Genomic DNA, 9594 nt, shown 5'->3' on the forward strand with positions numbered 1-9594 from the left:
CGCCAAGGTCAAGAGGGTTGAGCGTGCCATTAGAGATCGCCTACGGCCACATCACCCTGAAAGCGCCCGATCTCGTCTGATCTCGGAGGCTAAGCAGGGTCGGGCCTGGTTAGTACCTGGATGGGAGACCGCCTGGGAATACCAGGTGCCGTAGGCTTCTTTTTTTTGGGGGCGTTCTTGACTTGCCCTGTTTTTTCTCCTCGTTTCCCATCTTGGCGCCGCCAAGGTCAAGAGGGTTGAGCGTGCCGTTAGAGATCGCCTACGGCCACATCACCCTGAAAGCGCCCGATCTCGTCTGATCTCGGAGGCTAAGCAGGGTCGGGCCTGGTTAGTACCTGGATGGGAGACCGCCTGGGAATACCAGGTGCCGTAGGCTTCTTTTTTTCTTGGAGTTCTGGACTTGCCCTGTTTTTTTTCCTCGTTTCCCATCTTGGCGCCGCCAAGGTCAAGAGGGTTGAGCGTGCCGTTAGAGATCGCCTACGGCCACATCACCCTGAAAGCGCCCGATCTCGTCTGATCTCGGAGGCTAAGCAGGGTCGGGCCTGGTTAGTACCTGGATGGGAGACCGCCTGGGAATACCAGGTGCCGTAGGCTTCTTTTTTTCTTGGAGTTCTGGACTTGCCCTGTTTTTTTCCTCGTTTCCCAACTTGGCACCGCCAAGGTCAAGAGGGTTGAGCGTGCCATTAGAGATCGCCTACGGCCACATCACCCTGAAAGCGCCCGATCTCGTCTGATCTCGGAGGCTAAGCAGGGTCGGGCCTGGTTAGTACCTGGATGGGAGACCGCCTGGGAATACCAGGTGCCGTAGGCTTCTTTTTTTTGGGGGCGTTCTTGACTTGCCCTGTTTTTTCTCCTCGTTTCCCATCTTGGCGCCGCCAAGGTCAAGAGGGTTGAGCGTGCCGTTAGAGATCGCCTACGGCCACATCACCCTGAAAGCGCCCGATCTCGTCTGATCTCGGAGGCTAAGCAGGGTCGGGCCTGGTTAGTACCTGGATGGGAGACCGCCTGGGAATACCAGGTGCCGTAGGCTTCTTTTTTTTGGGGGCGTTCTGGACTTGCCCTGTTTTTTTTCCTCGTTTCCCATCTTGGCGCCGCCAAGGTCAAGAGGGTTGAGCGTGCCGTTAGAGATCGCCTACGGCCACATCACCCTGAAAGCGCCCGATCTCGTCTGATCTCGGAGGCTAAGCAGGGTCGGGCCTGGTTAGTACCTGGATGGGAGACCGCCTGGGAATACCAGGTGCCGTAGGCTTCTTTTTTTTGGGGGCGTTCTGGACTTGCCCTGTTTTTTTTCCTCGTTTCCCATCTTGGCGCCGCCAAGGTCAAGAGGGTTGAGCGTGCCGTTAGAGATCGCCTACGGCCACATCACCCTGAAAGCGCCCGATCTCGTCTGATCTCGGAGGCTAAGCAGGGTCGGGCCTGGTTAGTACCTGGATGGGAGACCGCCTGGGAATACCAGGTGCCGTAGGCTTCTTTTTTTTGGGGGCGTTCTGGACTTGCCCTGTTTTTTTTCCTCGTTTCCCATCTTGGCGCCGCCAAGGTCAAGAGGGTTGAGCGTGCCGTTAGAGATCGCCTACGGCCACATCACCCTGAAAGCGCCCGATCTCGTCTGATCTCGGAGGCTAAGCAGGGTCGGGCCTGGTTAGTACCTGGATGGGAGACCGCCTGGGAATACCAGGTGCCGTAGGCTTCTTTTTTTCTTGGAGTTCTGGACTTGCCCTGTTTTTTTCCTCGTTTCCCAACTTGGCACCGCCAAGGTCAAGAGGGTTGAGCGTGCCATTAGAGATCGCCTACGGCCACATCACCCTGAAAGCGCCCGATCTCGTCTGATCTCGGAGGCTAAGCAGGGTCGGGCCTGGTTAGTACCTGGATGGGAGACCGCCTGGGAATACCAGGTGCCGTAGGCTTCTTTTTTTTGGGGGCGTTCTTGACTTGCCCTGTTTTTTCTCCTCGTTTCCCATCTTGGCGCCGCCAAGGTCAAGAGGGTTGAGCGTGCCGTTAGAGATCGCCTACGGCCACATCACCCTGAAAGCGCCCGATCTCGTCTGATCTCGGAGGCTAAGCAGGGTCGGGCCTGGTTAGTACCTGGATGGGAGACCGCCTGGGAATACCAGGTGCCGTAGGCTTCTTTTTTTCTTGGAGTTCTGGACTTGCCCTGTTTTTTTTCCTCGTTTCCCATCTTGGCGCCGCCAAGGTCAAGAGGGTTGAGCGTGCCGTTAGAGATCGCCTACGGCCACATCACCCTGAAAGCGCCCGATCTCGTCTGATCTCGGAGGCTAAGCAGGGTCGGGCCTGGTTAGTACCTGGATGGGAGACCGCCTGGGAATACCAGGTGCCGTAGGCTTCTTTTTTTCTTGGAGTTCTGGACTTGCCCTGTTTTTTTCCTCGTTTCCCAACTTGGCACCGCCAAGGTCAAGAGGGTTGAGCGTGCCATTAGAGATCGCCTACGGCCACATCACCCTGAAAGCGCCCGATCTCGTCTGATCTCGGAGGCTAAGCAGGGTCGGGCCTGGTTAGTACCTGGATGGGAGACCGCCTGGGAATACCAGGTGCCGTAGGCTTCTTTTTTTTGGGGGCGTTCTTGACTTGCCCTGTTTTTTCTCCTCGTTTCCCATCTTGGCGCCGCCAAGGTCAAGAGGGTTGAGCGTGCCGTTAGAGATCGCCTACGGCCACATCACCCTGAAAGCGCCCGATCTCGTCTGATCTCGGAGGCTAAGCAGGGTCGGGCCTGGTTAGTACCTGGATGGGAGACCGCCTGGGAATACCAGGTGCCGTAGGCTTCTTTTTTTTGGGGGCGTTCTGGACTTGCCCTGTTTTTTTTCCTCGTTTCCCATCTTGGCGCCGCCAAGGTCAAGAGGGTTGAGCGTGCCGTTAGAGATCGCCTACGGCCACATCACCCTGAAAGCGCCCGATCTCGTCTGATCTCGGAGGCTAAGCAGGGTCGGGCCTGGTTAGTACCTGGATGGGAGACCGCCTGGGAATACCAGGTGCCGTAGGCTTCTTTTTTTTGGGGGCGTTCTGGACTTGCCCTGTTTTTTTTCCTCGTTTCCCATCTTGGCGCCGCCAAGGTCAAGAGGGTTGAGCGTGCCGTTAGAGATCGCCTACGGCCACATCACCCTGAAAGCGCCCGATCTCGTCTGATCTCGGAGGCTAAGCAGGGTCGGGCCTGGTTAGTACCTGGATGGGAGACCGCCTGGGAATACCAGGTGCCGTAGGCTTCTTTTTTTTGGGGGCGTTCTGGACTTGCCCTGTTTTTTTTCCTCGTTTCCCATCTTGGCGCCGCCAAGGTCAAGAGGGTTGAGCGTGCCGTTAGAGATCGCCTACGGCCACATCACCCTGAAAGCGCCCGATCTCGTCTGATCTCGGAGGCTAAGCAGGGTCGGGCCTGGTTAGTACCTGGATGGGAGACCGCCTGGGAATACCAGGTGCCGTAGGCTTCTTTTTTTCTTGGAGTTCTGGACTTGCCCTGTTTTTTTCCTCGTTTCCCAACTTGGCACCGCCAAGGTCAAGAGGGTTGAGCGTGCCATTAGAGATCGCCTACGGCCACATCACCCTGAAAGCGCCCGATCTCGTCTGATCTCGGAGGCTAAGCAGGGTCGGGCCTGGTTAGTACCTGGATGGGAGACCGCCTGGGAATACCAGGTGCCGTAGGCTTCTTTTTTTTGGGGGCGTTCTTGACTTGCCCTGTTTTTTCTCCTCGTTTCCCATCTTGGCGCCGCCAAGGTCAAGAGGGTTGAGCGTGCCGTTAGAGATCGCCTACGGCCACATCACCCTGAAAGCGCCCGATCTCGTCTGATCTCGGAGGCTAAGCAGGGTCGGGCCTGGTTAGTACCTGGATGGGAGACCGCCTGGGAATACCAGGTGCCGTAGGCTTCTTTTTTTCTTGGAGTTCTGGACTTGCCCTGTTTTTTTTCCTCGTTTCCCATCTTGGCGCCGCCAAGGTCAAGAGGGTTGAGCGTGCCGTTAGAGATCGCCTACGGCCACATCACCCTGAAAGCGCCCGATCTCGTCTGATCTCGGAGGCTAAGCAGGGTCGGGCCTGGTTAGTACCTGGATGGGAGACCGCCTGGGAATACCAGGTGCCGTAGGCTTCTTTTTTTCTTGGAGTTCTGGACTTGCCCTGTTTTTTTCCTCGTTTCCCAACTTGGCACCGCCAAGGTCAAGAGGGTTGAGCGTGCCATTAGAGATCGCCTACGGCCACATCACCCTGAAAGCGCCCGATCTCGTCTGATCTCGGAGGCTAAGCAGGGTCGGGCCTGGTTAGTACCTGGATGGGAGACCGCCTGGGAATACCAGGTGCCGTAGGCTTCTTTTTTTTGGGGGCGTTCTTGACTTGCCCTGTTTTTTCTCCTCGTTTCCCATCTTGGCGCCGCCAAGGTCAAGAGGGTTGAGCGTGCCGTTAGAGATCGCCTACGGCCACATCACCCTGAAAGCGCCCGATCTCGTCTGATCTCGGAGGCTAAGCAGGGTCGGGCCTGGTTAGTACCTGGATGGGAGACCGCCTGGGAATACCAGGTGCCGTAGGCTTCTTTTTTTTGGGGGCGTTCTGGACTTGCCCTGTTTTTTTTCCTCGTTTCCCATCTTGGCGCCGCCAAGGTCAAGAGGGTTGAGCGTGCCGTTAGAGATCGCCTACGGCCACATCACCCTGAAAGCGCCCGATCTCATCTGATCTCGGAGGCTAAGCAGGGTCGGGCCTGGTTAGTACCTGGATGGGAGACCGCCTGGGAATACCAGGTGCCGTAGGCTTCTTTTTTTTGGGGGCGTTCTGGACTTGCCCTGTTTTTTTTCCTCGTTTCCCATCTTGGCGCCGCCAAGGTCAAGAGGGTTGAGCGTGCCGTTAGAGATCGCCTACGGCCACATCACCCTGAAAGCGCCCGATCTCGTCTGATCTCGGAGGCTAAGCAGGGTCGGGCCTGGTTAGTACCTGGATGGGAGACCGCCTGGGAATACCAGGTGCCGTAGGCTTCTTTTTTTTGGGGGCGTTCTGGACTTGCCCTGTTTTTTTTCCTCGTTTCCCATCTTGGCGCCGCCAAGGTCAAGAGGGTTGAGCGTGCCGTTAGAGATCGCCTACGGCCACATCACCCTGAAAGCGCCCGATCTCGTCTGATCTCGGAGGCTAAGCAGGGTCGGGCCTGGTTAGTACCTGGATGGGAGACCGCCTGGGAATACCAGGTGCCGTAGGCTTCTTTTTTTTGGGGGCGTTCTGGACTTGCCCTGTTTTTTTTCCTCGTTTCCCATCTTGGCGCCGCCAAGGTCAAGAGGGTTGAGCGTGCCGTTAGAGATCGCCTACGGCCACATCACCCTGAAAGCGCCCGATCTCGTCTGATCTCGGAGGCTAAGCAGGGTCGGGCCTGGTTAGTACCTGGATGGGAGACCGCCTGGGAATACCAGGTGCCGTAGGCTTCTTTTTTTTGGGGGCGTTCTTGACTTGCCCTGTTTTTTCTCCTCGTTTCCCATCTTGGCGCCGCCAAGGTCAAGAGGGTTGAGCGTGCCGTTAGAGATCGCCTACGGCCACATCACCCTGAAAGCGCCCGATCTCGTCTGATCTCGGAGGCTAAGCAGGGTCGGGCCTGGTTAGTACCTGGATGGGAGACCGCCTGGGAATACCAGGTGCCGTAGGCTTCTTTTTTTTGGGGGCGTTCTTGACTTGCCCTGTTTTTTCTCCTCGTTTCCCATCTTGGCGCCGCCAAGGTCAAGAGGGTTGAGCGTGCCGTTAGAGATCGCCTACGGCCACATCACCCTGAAAGCGCCCGATCTCGTCTGATCTCGGAGGCTAAGCAGGGTCGGGCCTGGTTAGTACCTGGATGGGAGACCGCCTGGGAATACCAGGTGCCGTAGGCTTCTTTTTTTCTTGGAGTTCTGGACTTGCCCTGTTTTTTTTCCTCGTTTCCCATCTTGGCGCCGCCAAGGTCAAGAGGGTTGAGCGTGCCGTTAGAGATCGCCTACGGCCACATCACCCTGAAAGCGCCCGATCTCGTCTGATCTCGGAGGCTAAGCAGGGTCGGGCCTGGTTAGTACCTGGATGGGAGACCGCCTGGGAATACCAGGTGCCGTAGGCTTCTTTTTTTCTTGGAGTTCTGGACTTGCCCTGTTTTTTTCCTCGTTTCCCAACTTGGCACCGCCAAGGTCAAGAGGGTTGAGCGTGCCATTAGAGATCGCCTACGGCCACATCACCCTGAAAGCGCCCGATCTCGTCTGATCTCGGAGGCTAAGCAGGGTCGGGCCTGGTTAGTACCTGGATGGGAGACCGCCTGGGAATACCAGGTGCCGTAGGCTTCTTTTTTTTGGGGGCGTTCTTGACTTGCCCTGTTTTTTCTCCTCGTTTCCCATCTTGGCGCCGCCAAGGTCAAGAGGGTTGAGCGTGCCGTTAGAGATCGCCTACGGCCACATCACCCTGAAAGCGCCCGATCTCGTCTGATCTCGGAGGCTAAGCAGGGTCGGGCCTGGTTAGTACCTGGATGGGAGACCGCCTGGGAATACCAGGTGCCGTAGGCTTCTTTTTTTTGGGGGCGTTCTGGACTTGCCCTGTTTTTTTTCCTCGTTTCCCATCTTGGCGCCGCCAAGGTCAAGAGGGTTGAGCGTGCCGTTAGAGATCGCCTACGGCCACATCACCCTGAAAGCGCCCGATCTCGTCTGATCTCGGAGGCTAAGCAGGGTCGGGCCTGGTTAGTACCTGGATGGGAGACCGCCTGGGAATACCAGGTGCCGTAGGCTTCTTTTTTTTGGGGGCGTTCTGGACTTGCCCTGTTTTTTTTCCTCGTTTCCCATCTTGGCGCCGCCAAGGTCAAGAGGGTTGAGCGTGCCGTTAGAGATCGCCTACGGCCACATCACCCTGAAAGCGCCCGATCTCGTCTGATCTCGGAGGCTAAGCAGGGTCGGGCCTGGTTAGTACCTGGATGGGAGACCGCCTGGGAATACCAGGTGCCGTAGGCTTCTTTTTTTTGGGGGCGTTCTGGACTTGCCCTGTTTTTTTTCCTCGTTTCCCATCTTGGCGCCGCCAAGGTCAAGAGGGTTGAGCGTGCCGTTAGAGATCGCCTACGGCCACATCACCCTGAAAGCGCCCGATCTCGTCTGATCTCGGAGGCTAAGCAGGGTCGGGCCTGGTTAGTACCTGGATGGGAGACCGCCTGGGAATACCAGGTGCCGTAGGCTTCTTTTTTTCTTGGAGTTCTGGACTTGCCCTGTTTTTTTCCTCGTTTCCCAACTTGGCACCGCCAAGGTCAAGAGGGTTGAGCGTGCCATTAGAGATCGCCTACGGCCACATCACCCTGAAAGCGCCCGATCTCGTCTGATCTCGGAGGCTAAGCAGGGTCGGGCCTGGTTAGTACCTGGATGGGAGACCGCCTGGGAATACCAGGTGCCGTAGGCTTCTTTTTTTTGGGGGCGTTCTTGACTTGCCCTGTTTTTTCTCCTCGTTTCCCATCTTGGCGCCGCCAAGGTCAAGAGGGTTGAGCGTGCCGTTAGAGATCGCCTACGGCCACATCACCCTGAAAGCGCCCGATCTCGTCTGATCTCGGAGGCTAAGCAGGGTCGGGCCTGGTTAGTACCTGGATGGGAGACCGCCTGGGAATACCAGGTGCCGTAGGCTTCTTTTTTTCTTGGAGTTCTGGACTTGCCCTGTTTTTTTTCCTCGTTTCCCATCTTGGCGCCGCCAAGGTCAAGAGGGTTGAGCGTGCCGTTAGAGATCGCCTACGGCCACATCACCCTGAAAGCGCCCGATCTCGTCTGATCTCGGAGGCTAAGCAGGGTCGGGCCTGGTTAGTACCTGGATGGGAGACCGCCTGGGAATACCAGGTGCCGTAGGCTTCTTTTTTTCTTGGAGTTCTGGACTTGCCCTGTTTTTTTCCTCGTTTCCCAACTTGGCACCGCCAAGGTCAAGAGGGTTGAGCGTGCCATTAGAGATCGCCTACGGCCACATCACCCTGAAAGCGCCCGATCTCGTCTGATCTCGGAGGCTAAGCAGGGTCGGGCCTGGTTAGTACCTGGATGGGAGACCGCCTGGGAATACCAGGTGCCGTAGGCTTCTTTTTTTTGGGGGCGTTCTTGACTTGCCCTGTTTTTTCTCCTCGTTTCCCATCTTGGCGCCGCCAAGGTCAAGAGGGTTGAGCGTGCCGTTAGAGATCGCCTACGGCCACATCACCCTGAAAGCGCCCGATCTCGTCTGATCTCGGAGGCTAAGCAGGGTCGGGCCTGGTTAGTACCTGGATGGGAGACCGCCTGGGAATACCAGGTGCCGTAGGCTTCTTTTTTTTGGGGGCGTTCTGGACTTGCCCTGTTTTTTTTCCTCGTTTCCCATCTTGGCGCCGCCAAGGTCAAGAGGGTTGAGCGTGCCGTTAGAGATCGCCTACGGCCACATCACCCTGAAAGCGCCCGATCTCGTCTGATCTCGGAGGCTAAGCAGGGTCGGGCCTGGTTAGTACCTGGATGGGAGACCGCCTGGGAATACCAGGTGCCGTAGGCTTCTTTTTTTTGGGGGCGTTCTGGACTTGCCCTGTTTTTTTTCCTCGTTTCCCATCTTGGCGCCGCCAAGGTCAAGAGGGTTGAGCGTGCCGTTAGAGATCGCCTACGGCCACATCACCCTGAAAGCGCCCGATCTCGTCTGATCTCGGAGGCTAAGCAGGGTCGGGCCTGGTTAGTACCTGGATGGGAGACCGCCTGGGAATACCAGGTGCCGTAGGCTTCTTTTTTTTGGGGGCGTTCTGGACTTGCCCTGTTTTTTTTCCTCGTTTCCCATCTTGGCGCCGCCAAGGTCAAGAGGGTTGAGCGTGCCGTTAGAGATCGCCTACGGCCACATCACCCTGAAAGCGCCCGATCTCGTCTGATCTCGGAGGCTAAGCAGGGTCGGGCCTGGTTAGTACCTGGATGGGAGACCGCCTGGGAATACCAGGTGCCGTAGGCTTCTTTTTTTCTTGGAGTTCTGGACTTGCCCTGTTTTTTTCCTCGTTTCCCAACTTGGCACCGCCAAGGTCAAGAGGGTTGAGCGTGCCATTAGAGATCGCCTACGGCCACATCACCCTGAAAGCGCCCGATCTCGTCTGATCTCGGAGGCTAAGCAGGGTCGGGCCTGGTTAGTACCTGGATGGGAGACCGCCTGGGAATACCAGGTGCCGTAGGCTTCTTTTTTTTGGGGGCGTTCTTGACTTGCCCTGTTTTTTCTCCTCGTTTCCCATCTTGGCGCCGCCAAGGTCAAGAGGGTTGAGCGTGCCGTTAGAGATCGCCTACGGCCACATCACCCTGAAAGCGCCCGATCTCGTCTGATCTCGGAGGCTAAGCAGGGTCGGGCCTGGTTAGTACCTGGATGGGAGACCGCCTGGGAATACCAGGTGCCGTAGGCTTCTTTTTTTCTTGGAGTTCTGGACTTGCCCTGTTTTTTTTCCTCGTTTCCCATCTTGGCGCCGCCAAGGTCAAGAGGGTTGAGCGTGCCGTTAGAGATCGCCTACGGCCACATCACCCTGAAAGCGCCCGATCTCGTCTGATCTCGGAGGCTAAGCAGGGTCGGGCCTGGTTAGTACCTGGATGGGAGACCGCCTGGGAATACCAGGTGCCGTAGGCTTCTTTTTTTCTTGGAGTTCTGGACTTGCCCTGTTTTTTTCCTCG

General features: G+C 57.0%; 44 non-coding genes across 44 annotated transcripts; all 44 read left to right on the forward strand.

Annotated features, from left to right (window-relative positions):
- Nucleotides 1–38: 38 nt before the first annotated feature.
- Nucleotides 39–157, forward strand: LOC141119652 (5S ribosomal RNA). Its single transcript, XR_012238986.1, has one exon. It is a non-coding gene; the product is annotated as a 5S ribosomal RNA (ribosomal RNA).
- A 100-nt stretch (nt 158–257) lies between these two features.
- Nucleotides 258–376, forward strand: LOC141119653 (5S ribosomal RNA). Its single transcript, XR_012238987.1, has one exon. It is a non-coding gene; the product is annotated as a 5S ribosomal RNA (ribosomal RNA).
- A 99-nt stretch (nt 377–475) lies between these two features.
- On the forward strand, nt 476–594 carry LOC141119655 (5S ribosomal RNA). The gene has a single exon (XR_012238989.1). It is a non-coding gene; the product is annotated as a 5S ribosomal RNA (ribosomal RNA).
- Nucleotides 595–692: 98 nt separating this feature from the next.
- LOC141119656 (5S ribosomal RNA) lies at nt 693–811 on the forward strand. The gene has a single exon (XR_012238990.1). It is a non-coding gene; the product is annotated as a 5S ribosomal RNA (ribosomal RNA).
- A 100-nt stretch (nt 812–911) lies between these two features.
- Nucleotides 912–1030, forward strand: LOC141119657 (5S ribosomal RNA). Its single transcript, XR_012238991.1, has one exon. It is a non-coding gene; the product is annotated as a 5S ribosomal RNA (ribosomal RNA).
- A 100-nt stretch (nt 1031–1130) lies between these two features.
- On the forward strand, nt 1131–1249 carry LOC141119658 (5S ribosomal RNA). The gene has a single exon (XR_012238992.1). It is a non-coding gene; the product is annotated as a 5S ribosomal RNA (ribosomal RNA).
- A 100-nt stretch (nt 1250–1349) lies between these two features.
- Nucleotides 1350–1468, forward strand: LOC141119659 (5S ribosomal RNA). The gene has a single exon (XR_012238993.1). It is a non-coding gene; the product is annotated as a 5S ribosomal RNA (ribosomal RNA).
- A 100-nt stretch (nt 1469–1568) lies between these two features.
- LOC141119660 (5S ribosomal RNA) lies at nt 1569–1687 on the forward strand. Its single transcript, XR_012238994.1, has one exon. It is a non-coding gene; the product is annotated as a 5S ribosomal RNA (ribosomal RNA).
- Nucleotides 1688–1785: 98 nt separating this feature from the next.
- Nucleotides 1786–1904, forward strand: LOC141119661 (5S ribosomal RNA). The gene has a single exon (XR_012238995.1). It is a non-coding gene; the product is annotated as a 5S ribosomal RNA (ribosomal RNA).
- A 100-nt stretch (nt 1905–2004) lies between these two features.
- On the forward strand, nt 2005–2123 carry LOC141119662 (5S ribosomal RNA). The gene has a single exon (XR_012238996.1). It is a non-coding gene; the product is annotated as a 5S ribosomal RNA (ribosomal RNA).
- Nucleotides 2124–2222: 99 nt separating this feature from the next.
- Nucleotides 2223–2341, forward strand: LOC141119663 (5S ribosomal RNA). Its single transcript, XR_012238997.1, has one exon. It is a non-coding gene; the product is annotated as a 5S ribosomal RNA (ribosomal RNA).
- A 98-nt stretch (nt 2342–2439) lies between these two features.
- On the forward strand, nt 2440–2558 carry LOC141119664 (5S ribosomal RNA). The gene has a single exon (XR_012238998.1). It is a non-coding gene; the product is annotated as a 5S ribosomal RNA (ribosomal RNA).
- A 100-nt stretch (nt 2559–2658) lies between these two features.
- LOC141119666 (5S ribosomal RNA) lies at nt 2659–2777 on the forward strand. The gene has a single exon (XR_012239000.1). It is a non-coding gene; the product is annotated as a 5S ribosomal RNA (ribosomal RNA).
- Nucleotides 2778–2877: 100 nt separating this feature from the next.
- On the forward strand, nt 2878–2996 carry LOC141119667 (5S ribosomal RNA). The gene has a single exon (XR_012239001.1). It is a non-coding gene; the product is annotated as a 5S ribosomal RNA (ribosomal RNA).
- Nucleotides 2997–3096: 100 nt separating this feature from the next.
- LOC141119668 (5S ribosomal RNA) lies at nt 3097–3215 on the forward strand. The gene has a single exon (XR_012239002.1). It is a non-coding gene; the product is annotated as a 5S ribosomal RNA (ribosomal RNA).
- A 100-nt stretch (nt 3216–3315) lies between these two features.
- LOC141119669 (5S ribosomal RNA) lies at nt 3316–3434 on the forward strand. The gene has a single exon (XR_012239003.1). It is a non-coding gene; the product is annotated as a 5S ribosomal RNA (ribosomal RNA).
- Nucleotides 3435–3532: 98 nt separating this feature from the next.
- LOC141119670 (5S ribosomal RNA) lies at nt 3533–3651 on the forward strand. The gene has a single exon (XR_012239004.1). It is a non-coding gene; the product is annotated as a 5S ribosomal RNA (ribosomal RNA).
- A 100-nt stretch (nt 3652–3751) lies between these two features.
- Nucleotides 3752–3870, forward strand: LOC141119671 (5S ribosomal RNA). Its single transcript, XR_012239005.1, has one exon. It is a non-coding gene; the product is annotated as a 5S ribosomal RNA (ribosomal RNA).
- A 99-nt stretch (nt 3871–3969) lies between these two features.
- LOC141119672 (5S ribosomal RNA) lies at nt 3970–4088 on the forward strand. The gene has a single exon (XR_012239006.1). It is a non-coding gene; the product is annotated as a 5S ribosomal RNA (ribosomal RNA).
- A 98-nt stretch (nt 4089–4186) lies between these two features.
- On the forward strand, nt 4187–4305 carry LOC141119673 (5S ribosomal RNA). Its single transcript, XR_012239007.1, has one exon. It is a non-coding gene; the product is annotated as a 5S ribosomal RNA (ribosomal RNA).
- Nucleotides 4306–4405: 100 nt separating this feature from the next.
- On the forward strand, nt 4406–4524 carry LOC141119674 (5S ribosomal RNA). The gene has a single exon (XR_012239008.1). It is a non-coding gene; the product is annotated as a 5S ribosomal RNA (ribosomal RNA).
- A 100-nt stretch (nt 4525–4624) lies between these two features.
- LOC141120870 (5S ribosomal RNA) lies at nt 4625–4743 on the forward strand. The gene has a single exon (XR_012240018.1). It is a non-coding gene; the product is annotated as a 5S ribosomal RNA (ribosomal RNA).
- A 100-nt stretch (nt 4744–4843) lies between these two features.
- Nucleotides 4844–4962, forward strand: LOC141119675 (5S ribosomal RNA). Its single transcript, XR_012239009.1, has one exon. It is a non-coding gene; the product is annotated as a 5S ribosomal RNA (ribosomal RNA).
- Nucleotides 4963–5062: 100 nt separating this feature from the next.
- Nucleotides 5063–5181, forward strand: LOC141119677 (5S ribosomal RNA). Its single transcript, XR_012239011.1, has one exon. It is a non-coding gene; the product is annotated as a 5S ribosomal RNA (ribosomal RNA).
- Nucleotides 5182–5281: 100 nt separating this feature from the next.
- On the forward strand, nt 5282–5400 carry LOC141119678 (5S ribosomal RNA). Its single transcript, XR_012239012.1, has one exon. It is a non-coding gene; the product is annotated as a 5S ribosomal RNA (ribosomal RNA).
- Nucleotides 5401–5500: 100 nt separating this feature from the next.
- LOC141119679 (5S ribosomal RNA) lies at nt 5501–5619 on the forward strand. Its single transcript, XR_012239013.1, has one exon. It is a non-coding gene; the product is annotated as a 5S ribosomal RNA (ribosomal RNA).
- A 100-nt stretch (nt 5620–5719) lies between these two features.
- Nucleotides 5720–5838, forward strand: LOC141119680 (5S ribosomal RNA). The gene has a single exon (XR_012239014.1). It is a non-coding gene; the product is annotated as a 5S ribosomal RNA (ribosomal RNA).
- A 99-nt stretch (nt 5839–5937) lies between these two features.
- On the forward strand, nt 5938–6056 carry LOC141119681 (5S ribosomal RNA). Its single transcript, XR_012239015.1, has one exon. It is a non-coding gene; the product is annotated as a 5S ribosomal RNA (ribosomal RNA).
- Nucleotides 6057–6154: 98 nt separating this feature from the next.
- LOC141119682 (5S ribosomal RNA) lies at nt 6155–6273 on the forward strand. The gene has a single exon (XR_012239016.1). It is a non-coding gene; the product is annotated as a 5S ribosomal RNA (ribosomal RNA).
- Nucleotides 6274–6373: 100 nt separating this feature from the next.
- LOC141119683 (5S ribosomal RNA) lies at nt 6374–6492 on the forward strand. The gene has a single exon (XR_012239017.1). It is a non-coding gene; the product is annotated as a 5S ribosomal RNA (ribosomal RNA).
- A 100-nt stretch (nt 6493–6592) lies between these two features.
- LOC141119684 (5S ribosomal RNA) lies at nt 6593–6711 on the forward strand. The gene has a single exon (XR_012239018.1). It is a non-coding gene; the product is annotated as a 5S ribosomal RNA (ribosomal RNA).
- A 100-nt stretch (nt 6712–6811) lies between these two features.
- Nucleotides 6812–6930, forward strand: LOC141119685 (5S ribosomal RNA). Its single transcript, XR_012239019.1, has one exon. It is a non-coding gene; the product is annotated as a 5S ribosomal RNA (ribosomal RNA).
- A 100-nt stretch (nt 6931–7030) lies between these two features.
- LOC141119686 (5S ribosomal RNA) lies at nt 7031–7149 on the forward strand. Its single transcript, XR_012239020.1, has one exon. It is a non-coding gene; the product is annotated as a 5S ribosomal RNA (ribosomal RNA).
- Nucleotides 7150–7247: 98 nt separating this feature from the next.
- Nucleotides 7248–7366, forward strand: LOC141119688 (5S ribosomal RNA). The gene has a single exon (XR_012239022.1). It is a non-coding gene; the product is annotated as a 5S ribosomal RNA (ribosomal RNA).
- A 100-nt stretch (nt 7367–7466) lies between these two features.
- Nucleotides 7467–7585, forward strand: LOC141119689 (5S ribosomal RNA). The gene has a single exon (XR_012239023.1). It is a non-coding gene; the product is annotated as a 5S ribosomal RNA (ribosomal RNA).
- A 99-nt stretch (nt 7586–7684) lies between these two features.
- On the forward strand, nt 7685–7803 carry LOC141119690 (5S ribosomal RNA). Its single transcript, XR_012239024.1, has one exon. It is a non-coding gene; the product is annotated as a 5S ribosomal RNA (ribosomal RNA).
- Nucleotides 7804–7901: 98 nt separating this feature from the next.
- Nucleotides 7902–8020, forward strand: LOC141119691 (5S ribosomal RNA). Its single transcript, XR_012239025.1, has one exon. It is a non-coding gene; the product is annotated as a 5S ribosomal RNA (ribosomal RNA).
- Nucleotides 8021–8120: 100 nt separating this feature from the next.
- LOC141119692 (5S ribosomal RNA) lies at nt 8121–8239 on the forward strand. The gene has a single exon (XR_012239026.1). It is a non-coding gene; the product is annotated as a 5S ribosomal RNA (ribosomal RNA).
- Nucleotides 8240–8339: 100 nt separating this feature from the next.
- Nucleotides 8340–8458, forward strand: LOC141119693 (5S ribosomal RNA). Its single transcript, XR_012239027.1, has one exon. It is a non-coding gene; the product is annotated as a 5S ribosomal RNA (ribosomal RNA).
- Nucleotides 8459–8558: 100 nt separating this feature from the next.
- On the forward strand, nt 8559–8677 carry LOC141119694 (5S ribosomal RNA). The gene has a single exon (XR_012239028.1). It is a non-coding gene; the product is annotated as a 5S ribosomal RNA (ribosomal RNA).
- Nucleotides 8678–8777: 100 nt separating this feature from the next.
- LOC141119695 (5S ribosomal RNA) lies at nt 8778–8896 on the forward strand. Its single transcript, XR_012239029.1, has one exon. It is a non-coding gene; the product is annotated as a 5S ribosomal RNA (ribosomal RNA).
- Nucleotides 8897–8994: 98 nt separating this feature from the next.
- Nucleotides 8995–9113, forward strand: LOC141119696 (5S ribosomal RNA). Its single transcript, XR_012239030.1, has one exon. It is a non-coding gene; the product is annotated as a 5S ribosomal RNA (ribosomal RNA).
- A 100-nt stretch (nt 9114–9213) lies between these two features.
- On the forward strand, nt 9214–9332 carry LOC141119697 (5S ribosomal RNA). The gene has a single exon (XR_012239031.1). It is a non-coding gene; the product is annotated as a 5S ribosomal RNA (ribosomal RNA).
- A 99-nt stretch (nt 9333–9431) lies between these two features.
- LOC141119699 (5S ribosomal RNA) lies at nt 9432–9550 on the forward strand. Its single transcript, XR_012239033.1, has one exon. It is a non-coding gene; the product is annotated as a 5S ribosomal RNA (ribosomal RNA).
- The last annotated feature ends 44 nt before the right edge of the window (nt 9551–9594 follow it).

This window comes from Aquarana catesbeiana, linkage group LG13 (genome assembly GCF_042186555.1).
Source record: "Aquarana catesbeiana isolate 2022-GZ linkage group LG13, ASM4218655v1, whole genome shotgun sequence".
Classification (NCBI taxonomy): Eukaryota; Metazoa; Chordata; class Amphibia; order Anura; family Ranidae; genus Aquarana; species Aquarana catesbeiana.